The sequence below is a fragment of the Benincasa hispida genome, chromosome 10 (genome assembly GCF_009727055.1).
Source record: "Benincasa hispida cultivar B227 chromosome 10, ASM972705v1, whole genome shotgun sequence".
Classification (NCBI taxonomy): Eukaryota; Viridiplantae; Streptophyta; class Magnoliopsida; order Cucurbitales; family Cucurbitaceae; genus Benincasa; species Benincasa hispida.
Genome location: NC_052358.1, coordinates 37,161,282 through 37,179,144, shown reverse-complemented (window position 1 = coordinate 37,179,144; position 17,863 = coordinate 37,161,282). Strand labels below are relative to the sequence as shown.

Here is a 17,863-nt window from a genome sequence, read left to right as displayed (position 1 = left end):
AAAGACCTCTCTGGTCACTACCTTAAAGGTTTCTTCATCTTCTGTAAGTTGTCTCCATGAACTTGTTTCCTGAGAGAAAATACAGATATGAGTAGCGAAATCTAAAACTATTATCCAATGATTTAGGGTTCATTTTGTAAACAATAGATCGGCCAATGATGAGTCTTTCTCTTGAAATTTTCAATTTCATGTTTTGATTTTTCATGCCATGATTAATTTTTCTAAACATGCAACCTATTGATTATCTATTCTGTGTCTTGTTTTGATCTTCACTCTGTGACTTATTTTGTGTCTTTCTCTTGAAATTTTAAATTTCATGCCTTGTTTTGATTTTCCATGCCATATTTACTTTTTTTAAACATGCAACCTATTGATTCTTTGTTCTATGTCTTGTTTTGATTTTCACTCTGTGTTTTGTGTCTTTGTCTTGAAATTTTCAATTTCATGCTTTGTTTTGATTTTTCATGTCATTATTAACTTTTCTAAACGTGCAACCTATTGATTCTTTGTTCTTTGTCTTGTTTTGATTTTCAATCTGTGTTCTATGTCTTTCTTTTGAAATTTTCAATTTCCACTACAAGAATTCTAGGCTTTAATGTCGATTGATAACCGACATTAAAGATAGTGATCGTTGGCGTTTTCCAAGAATTTTACGTAGACCTCTTTGAGATAAATAGTCTTTGAGAATTTAACCGACTTTAAAGATAACCAACATTAAAGGGCTTTAATAACACTATCTTTAATGTCGTTTGTCAACCGACATTAAAGCTCTTTAATGTCGGGTTTAAAACCCATAATTATTGTCCAACTTTTTTTTCAATTATTATTTGTTTTTTGTAAATACTATGTCCACTTTTTTTTAATTATTGTCTGTGTATTCAATATAATTATTGTCCAATCCATTTTTAATGTCGGTCAAAAAGTTAAAAACGATATGTCCCTAAAACCAAGGTAATCAACCTGTCCATGCACAAAATAAATTCTTAATTGCTTTCACAAATCCATAATAATAAGTCACAAAAGAGGAATTGGATGATAATTTAACTCTAAAACCAAGGTAATCAACAAATTACCAAAACTCATAAGGGTTACATAGCAAAATTAAAATTTTGTTAGACCCAAACAACTTTTATTGGTATATCAAAAAGAGTGAGAACTTACTTTTAAACTATAAAATACAAACCAAAACTTGCAAATTCCACCCCTCCCCCCCCCCCCCCCCCCCCCCCCCAAAAAAAAAAAAACAAAACAAAACAAAAGAAAAGTGCACACACACTTGTTGCCATTATATAGTATTTTTCAAATTGTCTTTCAATTGCTCCTTCGTTATGTTCTCTCCACCATCCACCACAGATTTGATCAAAATCAAAGGCATGACTTCCTGCAAGCAGAGAAAAATAGGCAAACATATAATAAGAATTCAATTACCCCACACAAAGAATTTATGATATTCAAGCTACGGAGCTATGGGAAAATAACAAGGGAATTTATGATTTCGAGTCTTCATGGAAATTTGTAAAGAAGGCCAAGATATCATGTTCTATTATAAACAACCACACAGAAGCTTGAATCACATAATAAAAATTCAAAATATGCCAAAACCTAAGCATAAGCATACGAAAGGCGAAAGGAGGAAATTAGTATCTCCAACTAAAAAGTTTTACATTATCCATATAACTAAAAAGTAAAAAGCCCCCAAAGCAACACCAAACGGATACAATACAATACTTCAATCAAATGAAACCACAAAAAAGATCTCCAACTAAAAGATGTTATCGAGGGTCAATCCTAGATTATCCAAACAAGATTCCAAGACAAATTAGATTCAAATTGACGAAGAAGCACAATAAATGGTTAAACAAGAGATAACAATAGATTCGACGATGATAATGAAGAATTAACCTAACCCACAATTCATGAATAACCCACAAACTACCATAGTGCAACCGGATTCATTTAGACAAATAATGCATAAATATAAACTACCAAAGGATGCCTAATAAGTTCCACTACCATAAACCACTCAATGGAAGTCATAAACAACTAAGCTATGACTACCATAACTGCAGGATAGTCATATCATTCCAACACTGAATCTAATCCAACGATAACAGATTTGTAAAACCATACGCAGCATACACATTAACAAATGGTGAACGGATTTCGTTTTGTAAGTATTTGAAATCAGTGAAATTTCCTAATGGATTCGTATCTAATATATCACGATGTGTGAATGACAAAGATGGAAAAATATCGGGGCTGAAAACACACGATTGTCATGTATTGCTTCACAGACTACTCCCTATTGGTATTTGAGCATACCTACCGAAGAACGTATCCACTGCTATTGTTGAGTTGTGTACATTCTTTCGCGACTTATGTGCAAAGACAATATGTGTAAGTGATTTGAGCAGACTACAAGTAGACATCATAGTCATACTTTGTAAAGTGGAAAGAATATTCCCACCTGCCTTTTTCGATGTAATGGTACACCTTGCAGTTCATCTACTATATGAAACCAAAGTAGTGGACCCAGTTAGTTATAGTTGGATGTATCCTATTGAAAGAAGTTTACGAACATTCAAACAATTTGTACGGAACAAAGCATGTCCCGAGGGGTCTATAGCGGAAGCATATGCAATGAATGAATCATGGAATTTCTGCTCGTGATATCTAAATGGGATTGAAATGAGATTCAATAGAGATGAACGAAATGATGATAACATTCCCGATCACGAGATATTTGGTGAATTTGAATTATTTAGGCAATGGGTACGACCATTAGGGGCGTCAACTTTACGGACGCTATCAGCGGAGGAAAAGCGTATTGCTCATTGGTACATTCTCAACAATTGTAAAGAAAGACTATCACAAGTACGTTTCAAACTTTTTCCTTTTCTAAATTCTAGGGTATCTCCTTTGATATAACATTTAAATGATCAATTTTGTAGGCAACATTTGAGGTTAATTCGTCGTGAAGCTCAAAGCGCCTCTGATTTATATATAAAACATCAACGCAAATTTCCTGATTGGTTCAAATATCAGGTATACATAGTCATTTTGTAGGCAATAGTTGAGGGATGATTCATTTTTCGTAGTCATTTTTAATGTATAATTAATTATCAGATTCTACAACCGCGCAAGAGAGAAGATATCTCCGATGATTTCTTTTCACTTGCAATGGGACCTTCGTCTGAGGTGCGCTCTTACAATGGATGCATTGTTAATGGGGTACGATTTCACACTGTAGAGCGTGATGATCGTCGAGCTACACAAAATAGTGGAGTCCTAGTGGCCGGGGAGATTGTGAGAACACAAGTGTGGGTAACAATTTCTACGGTATTGTAGACGAAGTATTGGATTTCCAATATGCGAATAGAAGACGCGTTTTCTTGTTGAAGTGTAGATGGTTTGACACAGATAACAACAAAAGTAATAGGACACAAATTGATTAAGGATACAAATCGATCAATACATCACACTTTTGGTATGTCAATGAGCCTTTCATCTTTACTATCCAAGCACAACAAGTCTTTTACATTGATGACATCAAACATGGTAGCAATTGAAAAGTTGTTCAAGTAGTCCAAAATAAATGAATATGGGATGTATCGGAAGTGGATGATGTTGAAAACGCACAACTAGATTTACTAGAAATTGTTGGTGGCGTCCGAGTGGATGAAACCATTAAGGAGGTTAATTTATGCAGAGTTGACGTTGATCCTATAGTTGTGGAAAGACCAATTATTGTACATGGCGATCATGACTTCATAAACGATGATGATGAAGAACAATTATCTCCCAATAATAGTTCAAGTGCTGATGAATAATTTGAATTAGATTACGATGATGAGTAATGATGTATCTACTCAATTTTCTTTTTCTCTGGCTTACACGTATTTAATGTTAATTTAATATTGTTTTCTCTTTTTTGTGGTGGAGATAAACCATTTTGGGGACGAATTTGAGTTTTATGTTTGTTGGTCATTGTTTACTTGTTTTGTGTGTTTTTTATATTCGTGAGGTTCCATGTTTATCGTGGGGCATGGGTAGAGTTTCATTACACCCGTCTTGTCCTTGAACTTGGCTATTTTGTGTATTTATGAATGTTTACGAAGTTTAATGTGTTGTGGTTCTGGGAGGGGGGGAGGGTTGAGATAAACCATTTTGGGGACAAATTTGAGTTTTATGTGTGTTGGTCATTCTTGAGGCGTTTTTTGTGTTTTTGATGTTCGAGATGTTACATGTTTGTCGTAGGGGGTGGGTAGAGTTTCATCACCACCCGTATTGAAGTTTGAACGTGTTGTGGATGTTTATCGATATAACATTTCAATGTTTTTGTTTTATTGTAGAATGCTATTCGGAGATGAGCTGGGACAATTATTGAAGATATTGTGTTCGAGACATGTTTTAGATGTTGTTTTGATTTTATTTCTTTTATGTATTTTTGATATTAATGTTTATGAAATTCTAGTATCGACTTTGTTTGGATATTGTAATTTTTTATTTACTTGTTATAATATGGACTTCATTTTTGTTTTTTTAATTATATGAATCTTTATTTGATTTAATATGTTTTACAGGTTTTCAGATCAAATTTTAAAAAAATTACAAACTATATATTAAATTTTCATACTCCCCACGCATATAGGATCTCCCGACGCACTTTAAAACGGCGTCGGGAGTTATAGGGGAACTCCCGATACACATGTAGGGCATCGGGAGTTTTGAGAACTGTCGACGCCGTATATTAGAGTCGGGAGTTCTTGGAACTCCCGACACCCTATATGTGCGTCGGGAGTTCCCCCATAACTCCTGACGCCATTTTAAAATGCGTCGGGAGATCCTCTCCCTACGGATTTCTCCCGACCAAACTCTCGACAACCGTTTATTCGTCGGGAGAGGCTCTCTTGACGAATTTTCCACACTTTTTCGATGAAATGTGACGTCGGGAGAAGTCAGATTTCTTATAGTGTTGCATGTGTAAACCTGCATTATAAGTCTTTTGATCTTAAAAAAAATCACCAGTATTGCTAAGCATTGAGAGCCCTCAACCTTTCTCTTCCTTCTTTGTACAAAATAAATTTATTTTTGTTCAGCATTCAAACACAAGATAGAATCACCAACAAACAAATCAATTATGATCTCAACATCTTCTTTTCATTTAATAGGAAACTGCGCACAATATTAATAATACTTTAAAATGTAAAGAGAGTGATAAAGCATCAATCCGAACACGGGGGGAACTACTGAAAATATGGAAGCCTAAGAAATGGTTTTAAAAAAATGAATGGTGTTTGTATTTATGGTTTCTATGGAGATACATTAATTCCTCCCATTAAAAGAAAAAAGTATCCCATATAAAAATTTTATGGAAAGAGAACTTCCAAGAGATGATTGTAATTGTAATCTCGAAAAAAAACACTAGTAAAGAATTGAAACAAAAAAAAATGTTACGAGGTTTGCTCGATTAGGCCCAGAAACATGACTCAAAATAATATATATAACATGAAACGAGCAACATAAGCAAGATTAGAATAATAGAGCCTTCTTCAACCTCAAACTTTAAATTGTGATAACCTGTTTGACGTCGTTACGTGTTAAAAACCTATTTGTGAAATCAATAAAAAAGGAAAACATAAAGAGTACGAAGCAAATAAACAACCTTTAAGCCTGAGCCATGCATACATCATCAAAAGTTGGAGATTCGAACTTTCATTTGAACTATACTCGGGTTGACAAATTGCAATGCCGAAAAAGTGCTACAACTTATACCTTCTAAAAACTATATTAAAAAATAATTCATGAATCATACCAAATTCATCTAATAGAACACCAGAAAAGTTAAACACATAAATGTCCAAATCCCACAAAACTAAAAAACACTCCAACAGTCACAAAAACTTTCTACTCCAGCCACAACAATCACCATATAATTAGCAAAATTCTTCAAAAAAAAAAAAAAAAAGAAAAAGAAAAAGAGGTCTCAACTTAGTTAAGGGTATTAATTTCTCCGCTAAGTTAAGACTCATTTCACCAAATACAGAGCAAGAAAAGGAAAATTGAAACTATATTCCATAGTCCATACAAGCATACAATAACACAACATCAAATTTCTTGCTACACACAACGAAAAGGCACAATCCAACTCAATATTTGCACTCCAAATAGGCCACAAAAACCAATCAAAGACACCCAACAAAGATCCAAACAGAACCCATTTCAGTTAATTCCCCAGAAACCTCCAAGGAACAAAGATTGAAAACAACAAAGACCCCCAACTGAAAATGAAAGAAGAGAAAGAAAATGAGGGTAAAACTGTAATAGAGGCATTGAATGGAAGAATAAACTGCAGAAATGGGAAGGGAAAAGGGAACCCTAGAAAATGAGTTGCATAAATTCACCTTTAGGAAGAGGAAAGAGAAAAGTGGATCCACCCAATTTCCTTTTTCTCGAATTGAAAAAACAGAGAGACGAAGAAGAAGAAGAAGACAAATCGGATGGTTTGCATTTTGGAAGGGTTTCGCGTGGGTTGTGAGTGAATGAAAGGAAAAAGAAAATTGGGAGGGGGGGTGGAGGGAGGAGAAAATAGGTTTTGTCTTTTTTTTTTTTAAAAAAAGCGGATCTTTAATGTCGGTTTTAAACCGAGACATTAAAGGTATACCTACAATGTCGGTTTAAAACCAACATTAAAGATCCGTTTTTTTTAAAAAAATAAAACTGACATTATACATCCAGTTTCACTTTTTCCAACCGATATTAAAGTCAAAATTCTTGTAGTGTTCATGTCTTGTTTTGATTTTCCATGCCATGATTAATTTTTCTAAATAATTGATTCTCTGTTTTTGTGTCTTGTTTTGATTTCCAATTTGTGTCTTGTTCTGTGTCTTTCTCTTGAAATTTTCAATTTCATGCCATGTTTTGGTTTTCCATGCCATGTTATAAACATCCAACCTATTGATTCTTTGTTCTATGTCTTGTTTTTATTTTCAATCTTTCTCATGAAATTTTCATTTTCATGCCTTGTTTTGATTTTCGATCTTGTCCTTAAACTGTTGTTCTGTGTTGTTCCAATTCTAATGCCCCAGTGAATTTCAATTGGGTTAGTCCTATTAAATAATTTGTTTTGCATGTTTTCAATATTTTGCGTTATTAATTATTTCATTTATTAAACTACCCACCAACTTTATTAATGACTGTTGTGATTGTTTGCTGATTTTATTCCACTTGTGTGTTTCCAGTTCCTATTCAACTAATTCATTAATGACTCAAACAATTTATTAATTGGATTTGAGTTCACTTAACCATGATGTAAATTTAATTTTTGGAGGCCGGTCACACTCCGTTTTATATGTTCTAATTTATTTGGGGTTGTTATTAATGTTCAACAATTACCCCTCTCCTTCATTTTTCCTATATAACAACATTGGTCCACTATCTATTTGTTGAAAGTCCCCATTGTCCAAGAATTATTTTGTCAATCCTGTGAGTGGTTTAACTTTGGTTTCTCCTTCTTTCCTTTCTAAATTTTGGTTATGTTATTTTCATATTCTGGAGCTTCTAACTTTTGGTTGTTTGGTGGGTGATAAGGTGCCTCATTGTGTTTTGATCCGGCAACCCGTGGACTCTGCATCCATATCGTACTTCATAGAAGTAAATAGGTACTTCTCTATTCGAACAAGTTCTCTTCCTACATTTTAATTATTTCTAGATTATTTCTAACTTTTTTTTTATTGTTGTATTATGTAGCCCAAACTAATACGGAATATTTAATTAGTTTGAGTTGATGTGTTACTTTTTTTTGTATTTCCCTATATTCCATTTCAGTTGTATTTTTTTGGTGTTTCCTCCTTCTACAATGGATATATTATACATTTCAATTGTACAATATATCCATTGTAGAATGAGGAAACACCAAAAAAATACAACTGAAATGGAATATAGGAAAATACAAAAAAAAAAAAAAAAAAAAAGTAACACACCAACCTCAAACTAATTGAATATTTCATATTAGTTTGGGCACCATAACAAAAAAATAAAAAGAAGTTAGAAAAAATCTAGAAATAATTAAAATGTAGGAAGAGAACTTGTTCGAATGAGAAGCACCTATGTTACCTCTATGAAGTACGATATGGATGGAGAATCTACGGGTTACCATATCAAAACACAATGAGGCACCCTACTATCCACCTAATAACCAAAAGTTAGAAACTTCATAATATGAAAATAACATAACCAAAAGTTGGAAAGGAGAGAAGGAGAAACCAAAGTTAAACCAATCACCAGATTGACAAAATAATTATTGGACAATGGGGACTCTCAGCAAATGGATAGTGGACCAATGTTTTTATATAGGAAAAATGAAGAGAGAGTGGTGGTGGTTGAACATTAATAACAGCCCCAGATAAATCAAAATACGTAAAACGGAGTGTAACCGGCCTCAGAATATTAAATTTACATCATGGAATAATGAACTTAAATCCAATTAATAAATTAGTTGAGTCATTAATGAAGTGGTTGAATAGGAAGTGGAAATATGCAAGCCAAATAAAATCAACAAACAATCAAAATAGTCATTAATAAAGTTTGTGGGTAATTTAATAAACGAAATAATCAATAATGCAAAATATTGAAAACGTGCAAAAAAATATTTAATAGGACTAACACAATTGAAAATTCACTAGGGCATTAGAATTAGACCAACACAAAACAATAGGTTGAGGACAAGATTAAAAATCAAAACAAGGCATGAAAATAAAAATTTCATGAGAAAGATTGAAAATCAAAACTGAAGGATCTCATACCGAGAGTTCAATGAGTGGGTTTAGATCGCTCCGATTTCACAGTGACCGAAACATAAACGACATACATTCAACACATACAGTTATGCATATAAAACACATTATTGGCATGCTCAACATACAATAAAACACAAGGAAAAATGTTCATACCAAATGAAGACTGTCTTCGTATGTCTGAACCCTCAGCAGTGGAAAACCTCCCACCGATCTACCAGCACCCGGCGAGTATGTCGACTGCAACAGCACGATCTGAATATACATGAACAATGCAACGGGGACGCATCACCACAAGAGAAACTCGGGTATCCTCGGCGTAAAAAACCCAAAGAGTGGGCTTTGGTGAGTTTAGTAGAGAACAGAGGACAAACGAGTCGTGTAAGCGATAAGCAAGTGGGAGATAAAAGAGTGTTATCATATAGAAGAAGTGCTTATCGTCTAGAGGAGCTATACGATCATGTATGAAAAGCTGAATGATCGTTTAGGAAAAGGTATACGTTTGTTTAGCTAAATCGACACATTATACGATCGTGTAAGCGAAAGTGTGCGATCGTTTAGTGCGAGATGGACGATCATTTAGGCGGAAAAGATCTATCATATAGTCTCTCGAGCGATCGTTTTGAAACACCAACGCACGCTTCACAAATTCTTTTGGGCGATGGAACTACTACTAAAAAATGAAAACATTTTTCATTTTAACCCATCGGTTACCATAACCAACACTGCCCACTAACCTACATTCGAATGTGATATTAGGATTAATTATCATATAATTAATCAATTTATTAATTAATAAATATAATCATATTATATTTATATCCTATAGTTTGATATCACATATCTACTATAGTATTTTCTCCTCTACTTGATATAAATCATATTTATATCTAATTTCCTCCAAAACAATGTATCTCATACATTTAGCCAATTATATCATATATAATTAACCAGTATAATTATATCATATATAATTGAACTTCCTCTTGTCAATTTGGACATTTCAAATTAACCCAAACACTAGTTCTCGACTTTATCAAAGCTACCCAGGTGACCTAATGGACCTGTGGTTCGAAGCTCCAACGGTACGTGAATAGCTGACTAAACTCTTTAGCCACGAGATCCACCATCCGTTAACTGTCGGTGATTCTACTAAAGACAAACAGCTAAACTTTTCTTACCACAGATATATTTCTGTGTTCATCGGATATAACCAAACATGAGTACGATGACCCTTCATATATTCTCGTAAATACAACTAGGCCAATTTACCGTTTTGCCCCTGTAGTTATATCTCACTGCTTAAGAACCACTGATTCCTTTAATGAACAATACAACATAGTCCAACTTTGTGTGAACACCACTCGAGCAAAGAGAAGGTGTGTAGCGCCACATTGTTCAAGCCCCAGAATTAGTCCTTAAGGGAGCCATCTATCTACTTCCCCCTGCCTCGGGGAAGGAGTGAATTCCTTCTTGTGTAGATGAGTTCCCAGCTCCCAAATCAGACGAATCCCCAAAATGATAGCTTTGAATCGACGACCTGGCCACTCGCACCCATACAAATCAAAGGACCGTCCTCAATGGCAGGAGTTCCCAACTCATGAGGTCATGTTACCTATGGTCATCCTAGTGAAGTGAAGTCTCTATCATGAACGGTGTTATATAAGGAGACATTAACACTTCGTGGTCAGGTCTTATACAAACTCTTTGTATAGGACGCCCCCGCTCGCATGTCCCTAACACGAATGATCAGGATCAGATCATCTGTGACAAGTCACAACACTTGTGACCATTCCACAAAGCGGGCCACGTCTGTAGCGTTACCAGGATAAGATTTCCCTCCTTTATCCATTTACTACAGACCATTTTGGTTATCACTCAAGACATGATCTGCTTGTATTTCACCACATACATGCTTGTGCCACACATACCAGGGATTTTATGTTTATTGATTTGTGGCAAAGCAAATAAAACAAATAATCGAGCAAAACAACAAGATGTGAAGTAAATATCATATATTAACAATCATAGGTGTTCTTATATACTGTTTACAAACTACAGGACACGAGACTTTAGGGCATCAACCCCAACAATCTTCCACTTATCCTAAAGCAAAGTGGGATGTACAAAAAAAACTAAGTACAAAACAATAAACTAGGGCATAAAAGCCCAGTACAATAAAATCTCCCACTTGCCATAGTTCAGCCACGGGCAATCCTGTAGACCCATGCTCCGTAGGTGACCCTCAAACACTGTAGCCTTGAGAGCCTTCGTAAACGGGTCAGTAACATTGTGCTCCGAAGCGATCTGCATGACGATCACATCCCCTCGATGCACTATCTCGCGGATCAGATGATACTTCCGCTCTATGTGTTTTCTGCGCCAGTGAATCCTTGGCTCCTGTGAGTTCGCCACTGCCTCACTATTATCACAATAGAAGGTAATGGGCCTAGACATATCTCGAACAACTTCCAGGTTTGTCTAGAACTTCTTGAGCCAGACTGCCTCCTTAGCAGCTTCACAAGCCACTACGTACTCTGCCTCCATAGTGGAGTCGGCGATGCACCCCTTCTTAGTGCTTCGCCACACTACAGCTCCTCCGTTAAGAGTAAAGACTGACCCTGATGTGGACTTGTGAGAGTCTTTATCAGTCTGAAAGTCAGAATCCGTGTATCCTGTAAGGATCAAATCACTTGAACCATACATGAGCATATAGTCCCTCGATCTCTGAAGATACTTGAGGATGTTCTTCACTGCGGTCCAGTGACCCTGGCCTGGGTTAGACTAATACCTACTGACTATGCCCATAGCGTAGCAGATGTCTGGATGAGTACAGAGTATCGTGTATATAAAACTGCCAACGGCAGACGCATATGGGACCGTCTCATCTCCTCAACCTCTTGTGGCGTCTTAGGACACATTTCCTTAGACAAAGTGACTCCATACTTGAACGAAAGTAGGCCCCTCTTGGAGTCCTGCATCGAGTACTTGAGCAATATCTTGTCAATGTATGATACCTAAGACAGTGCTAACACTTTGTTCTTGCGATCCTGAAAGATCTGTATACCTAGAACAAACTGAGACTCTCCCAAATCTTTCATTTGGAATTGGGTCGCTAGCCAGTTCTTAACTGCAGTCAGTAGACCTACATCATTCTCATGAGTAGGATATCGTCTACATACAACATGAAGAAGACTACTGAAGCGTTAATGATCTTCTTGTAGACACAAGGTTCATCAACATTTTGGTCAAAGCCATATGACTTGATCGCAGCATCAAATCGTATGTTCCAAGATCGAGACACCTGTTTCAGTCCATAAATGGACTGATTCAGTTTGCAAACCTTTTGCTCTTGACCTTGGGCTATGAATCCCTCGGGCTGCATCATATAAATGGTCTCCTCAAGATTGCCATTTAGAAAGGCCGTCTTGACGTCCATTTGCCACTTCTCATAATTATAATAAGCTGCAATGGACAAGAGGATGCGGATCAACTTTAACATGGCAACAGACGAGAAAGTCTCCTCATAGTCGACTTCCTCTACCTGGGTATAACCCTTTGCCACAAGTCGAGCCTTGAAGGTTTGTACCTTCCCATCAATACCCAGTTTGTGCTTGTAAATCCATTTACAATCTATAGGGCAAACCCCATCAGGCTGATCTAAAAGATCCCATACTGAGTTGAAGTACATCGACTCCATCTCGAGATCCATGGCCTTAACCCATTCATCCCGGTCAACATCCTCCATTGCCTTTTTATAAGACAATGGATCCTCAACGTCGCCATCTGCTACCAGATCTAGGATTTCGGTGAAACCCAGATAGTGAACGGGTGGGTTCGCAACCCTCCCACTACGTCGAGGTTCCCTCAACTCTTGAGGTAGAACCAACCTACTGGATTAACTCCCATCAAAAACTCTTGTTGATGTAGTAGGCTCTTCAAAAACTCTTGTTCAAGTTTCAGTAATTTCATTGGAAAGCTCACGTATCACGACTTTGCTTCATGGACTGTGCTCCCTTACATGATCCTTCTAGGAAAGTAGCGTTTGTTGAAATAACACCCTATTTTCCGTTGGATCATAAAAATAACCCCCTCGTGTACCTTTGGGGTAGCCTACAAAGAGGCATAACCTCGACCGTGGTTCCAACTTCTTGGGATTAGCCTCAAGCACATGTGTAGGACAACCTCAAATGTGGAAATGACGTAAACTAGCTTTACGCCCATTCCACAACTCCAGAGGTGTTCTTGCAACACTCTTGGAGGGAACACAGTTGGGTATATGCACCGCAGTCTCCACTGCGAAACCCCAAAAGAGTCTCCTGTCTCTTATACACATCTAGATGTGTATAAGAGACAGGGTATATGCACCGCAGTCTCCACTGCGAAACCCCAAAAGAGTCCGGTAAGGAAGCAAAACTCATGATCAAGCGAACCATGTCTAACAAGGTTCTATTTCTCCTCTCTGCTACACCATTCTACTGAGGTGTACCCGGCGTTGAGAGTTGATAAACGATTCCATGTTCTATCAAATAGTCCTGGAATACGGAGTCCAAAAACTCTCCACAAAAACTCTCCACCTCGATCCGTTCAAAGTATTTTAATCCGTCTATCTAATGCATTTTCAACTTCGGCCTTGAACTCTTTGAACTTTTCAAAGGATTCAGACTTCTGTTGCAGAAGATAAACATACCCATACCTGGAGTAATCATCAGTAAAACTGATAAAATACTCATAGCCACCTCGGGCTCGCACATTCATAGGACCACAAAGGTCAGAATGTATTAACTCAAGAGGTTCTTTGGCTCTAGAACATTTTCCAGTAAAAGGTCGTTTAGTTATCTTACCCTCAAGGCAAGATTCGCACACTGGCAAAGAATTTTCTTCTAACTCACTTAGAAGTCCATTCTTCACCAATCTCTCAATCCTATTAAGATTGACGTGCCCTAAACGTAGATGCCAAAGTTTGGCATTTTCTTTTGGAGAAATTTGTTGACGTTTTGATTGAGTTACGGAAGTTCTGAACATTTCAGTATTATGGAGGTAATTAATGGCTAACGGCCTTAACACATATAAACTTGATTCCGGATTTGTTGTGCAAATAAAGATACAATCTTTATGAATAAACGCTTAACTCAAATTGAAAGAAACTGTGTATTTACATTACAATAAACACTTTACAGAAATAAGGTACCTTTTTAGTTTAGGAACAATATATACATCATTTAAAATTAGAAACCTATTCTGTAAAGTTAACTGTAGTCCTCCCACTGCCACGGCTGAGACGACGTGCCCGGTGCCTACTCGCATCGTCATCTCACCAGCCTCCAGCTGTCGCCAAGATCTAATCCCCTGAAAAAAAGAACAAACATAGTTAGTGGTGCCTGAATCAATTATCCAGGAAGAATCATCATTCTCCACTAAACAAGTTTCAAGCACTAGTAAATCATATTTACCTTTATCCGCTTTGGCCTTAGCCTTGGCTGCTTTCTTCTCCTTTAGATACCGTGGACAGTTCCTCTTCCAATGTCCATCTTGATTGCAATGGAAACACTTTCCCTTAACAACTAGTGGACATCTCCTCGGGGCGACAGGTGGTGGGTTAACAGGTGCCTTCCCTTTTCCCTTACCACCCTTCTTCTTCTTCCCCTTTGGAGAATTAGAAGTAGAAGGTGCAAACTTCGTTTTTGAGGTCGAACCTCTATGGAACGTCCTTGAGGATGAAGCAACATTTTCCTCACCCTTCTGCCTCTCTTTACTTTTCATTAAAGATTGGTATGTCTGCAACTCGTTGAGGAGAGTTGTAAAGTTATACTTCACTTTGTTCAGAATCACATTGCTAACAAAGTGCAAGAAGGTATCTGGCAAAAAATGCAGGATTATGCTAACCTGGCTGCCCTCATCGATGGTAGACCCATTCAACTCCGCCACATTGAAGTGGACATCATGTTTAGTACCTGTTCACGAACAGAGGTGCGTTCTTGCATTTTGGAGTTGAATATGTATTTAAGAGCCTCATACATAAGCTATTCAGACGGTTTTCCAAACATCCCTCGCAAGGACTCCATGATCTCACGGGCTAAGACCATAGGCTCATACTTCTTGGCCAAGACTTCAGAAAAACTTACCAAGTTATTGGCTCGGGCCTTTTCATTCGCCCTTGTTCATCGCTCGTATGCTCCCGAACATTTCAAGCGACATTTGGAGTTGAAATAGGAGGACAAGCCTCTGTGAGAGCGAACATGAGATTCCTCGATGATTAGGATCGTCGTGATCATGTGTTTTCCATGTTGAAAAATTGTTCCAGTTAATTTTTCGGCGCTTAACAAACGGATAAGGTTGGCTGTAAGCCAATTGTATAGAAAATGTTGCTTGAAAATACAAACACAATCTTTTAGATTTTACTTAAACCCACTTTTTTAAAACCAATTAGTTTTTGCAAAAACAATTTCAAGTACCTTAAGTTATAGACTTCCTATTTTGTAATGATCGCCTAGTGGAGTCAAGACAAACGCCAATCCGGCTTGGGTGATCAGTTGCCTTTCACTGGGAAAAGAACATTCTCAACCATTTGGACCCAGAACCAACTCTTGGAACTAAACCTAACAGCCACTATTTTTCGGTCCAGAATCATTAACCTTTAACTATTTCGTGTAAGTGTAACCCCTTATTTTCGGTGCTAGAGTCCCGCCCTAATGCGCTTACTGTAGGGAAATGATAGATTAGGACAAGAGACTAAGTTACCTTATCCTTTTACAGGAGATCAAATAAAGAAATGCGCAAAACTGCCATCCCTTAGGGGGACACTCCCAGGGTGCCTCGAGGCGATGCACAGTAACTTTATTCAACCTAACGAGGGAGACCGAGGGATATGCTGTTGCACTTTCTGCTCCCATTTACTATGAACATTCTCTCCATCCACCTTGATATTGATCTACCTAAACACCATCCGTTAGGGGGACACGCCAAAGGTGCCGTGAGGCCGAGGATAGATCTCACGGTGTGGACTATTTAGGAGAAAAGTGAAAGAATTAAGTGAAGCATCTTATGCCCCAAGTACCTCCCACTGAATGTTCTACCTAGGGATTCATTAACCTAGACAATCCGGCTACTGATTTTAGTCTAAGTGGTATTTTTAAACTCTACTCATAAACAACGTTTGTTTATGAAATATGAATAAGTTCAAGTAGTCACATTTAAACACTTTAATGGATTGTCCTTAACTTGCATGCATGCATCAAATCTATCTAATTCACCTTTCCAGACAAGTTCCCAAGTAGGGGTGTTATGTTTCCGTGAACTTAAATACCCCAGCCTAGATAGAACCCGCCTTAGACAAAAGGTCCCTTATAGATAGATTTGCTACACTTTAACCTTTTATTAGCCAATTTAATCCTATTAAACTGATTAAAAGATTAAAGTCTTAGGGTTGCTAATCATATTAGAACCGTGATCTTAGGTCTATCTGATCCAAGTTTTAAACATTTTAAAACCATGAATTAAACCTAAGTGAGCATGCATGTATTTCTTATTTCTTTTAGTTCTAAGTTCTCTTTAACTTTTAAAAATAAACAACTAAAACTATTGCGCACAACTAGGCGTTTATAACATTTATAAAGTAACCTATGTGTCATGCTTCATGCAATGTCCGGTTATTACTATATAACTTTTATATTACGCATAATAACCAAGCAAACATGTTATCATTCACCCTTATACTATAACAATTATAATATAAAGATGATGCATGTCAATGTTTTTTATGCATGCATAAATATAACTCTTAGATTATATCATGCATGAGCATGCACTTAGATAATTAAAAATCATACTTCTCTAAATTATAACAATTAAAATAAAGATATGATGCATGATCATTGCATAATCTAAGATGGGATTTACTATATGTGCATACCAAATGACATATAAAACATACATCGCATGTATTAAACAAAGAGATTAATGAATCGGGATGAGCCTTTAAACCAAAAAATGAAATGAAAATCCCTATCTATTACATTTTTCATTGAGTATACCGGTTCACAAGTGAATCGGGTCTTGAACCACCAGGAGGTCTTCATCGTGTAGCAAACTCCAGTAGGTAGACGATTGTTCAGCATACACTAGATGATAGAAACTAGCAAACGATCGCGTAGACGACGACAAGTAAACGATTTATCTTGCGATGCTAAGCAATCGTTTAATCAATTACTAAACGATGAAGCTTGTTGACCTAAACGATCGTCTAGCGTGTGTGCTTTAAACGATACGTGAGCGTCTCATCGTCTACACGATGCGTGCAACTAGGTAAACGATTTACCTTGCGATGCTAAGCGATCATTTAGTCAGTTACTAAGCGATGAAGCTTGCTAACCTAAATAATCGTCTAGCTCAAGCGCGCATTAAATGATATCACCAATCGTGTGCTCAATCGTCAACCCGATACGACCAACTCTTGATTGCATACCCCATCGTTCAACCGATGAGTTCAACCGCGATCGCATAGTCCTTCATCTTCATGATGCGATGGACAGCGATCGCATAGAACATCTTCTACACGATGCGATCAACCCTAGATCATTTCCTACCTCGAACAGCCGCAACCTTTGTCGAGAACTTCGACGAACGGCTTAAGACTTCAAACATTTTGAAAATAGACTCGATCACGATTATTTATGCCCAAAAAACGCAGGGGGCTTTACAAACAACCGCAAATGTAAAAGGAATTAAACAAGCTGAGGCAATTCATCCCGAAAACATCCATTAATCCAGCACATCCACAACAAAATTAACATTTAAAACAACGTAGAAATGCACCCACCATGAATGTATACGCTATTTCATTGCAACAAATGAAATCGGAGTATTAGAAACCTGGCTATGATACCAATTGAAGGATCTCATACCGAGAGTTCCATGAGTGGGTTTAGATCGCTCCGATTTCATAGTGACCGAAATATAAACGACATACATTCAACACATACAGTTATGCATATAAAACTCATTATCAGCATGCTCAGTATACAATAAAACACAAGGAAAAAGTTTCATACCAAATGAAGACTGTCTAC

General features: G+C 37.0%; 1 long non-coding RNA gene across 1 annotated transcript; it reads right to left on the bottom strand.

The window, feature by feature from the left end:
• Positions 1–963: 963 nt before the first annotated feature.
• On the bottom strand, positions 964–6,584 carry LOC120088825. The gene is made up of 2 exons (XR_005485044.1): positions 6,405–6,584; positions 964–1,381 (listed from the first exon to the last, which is right to left on the bottom strand). It is a non-coding gene; the product is annotated as an uncharacterized LOC120088825 (long non-coding RNA).
• Between the last annotated feature and the right edge of the window lie 11,279 nt (positions 6,585–17,863).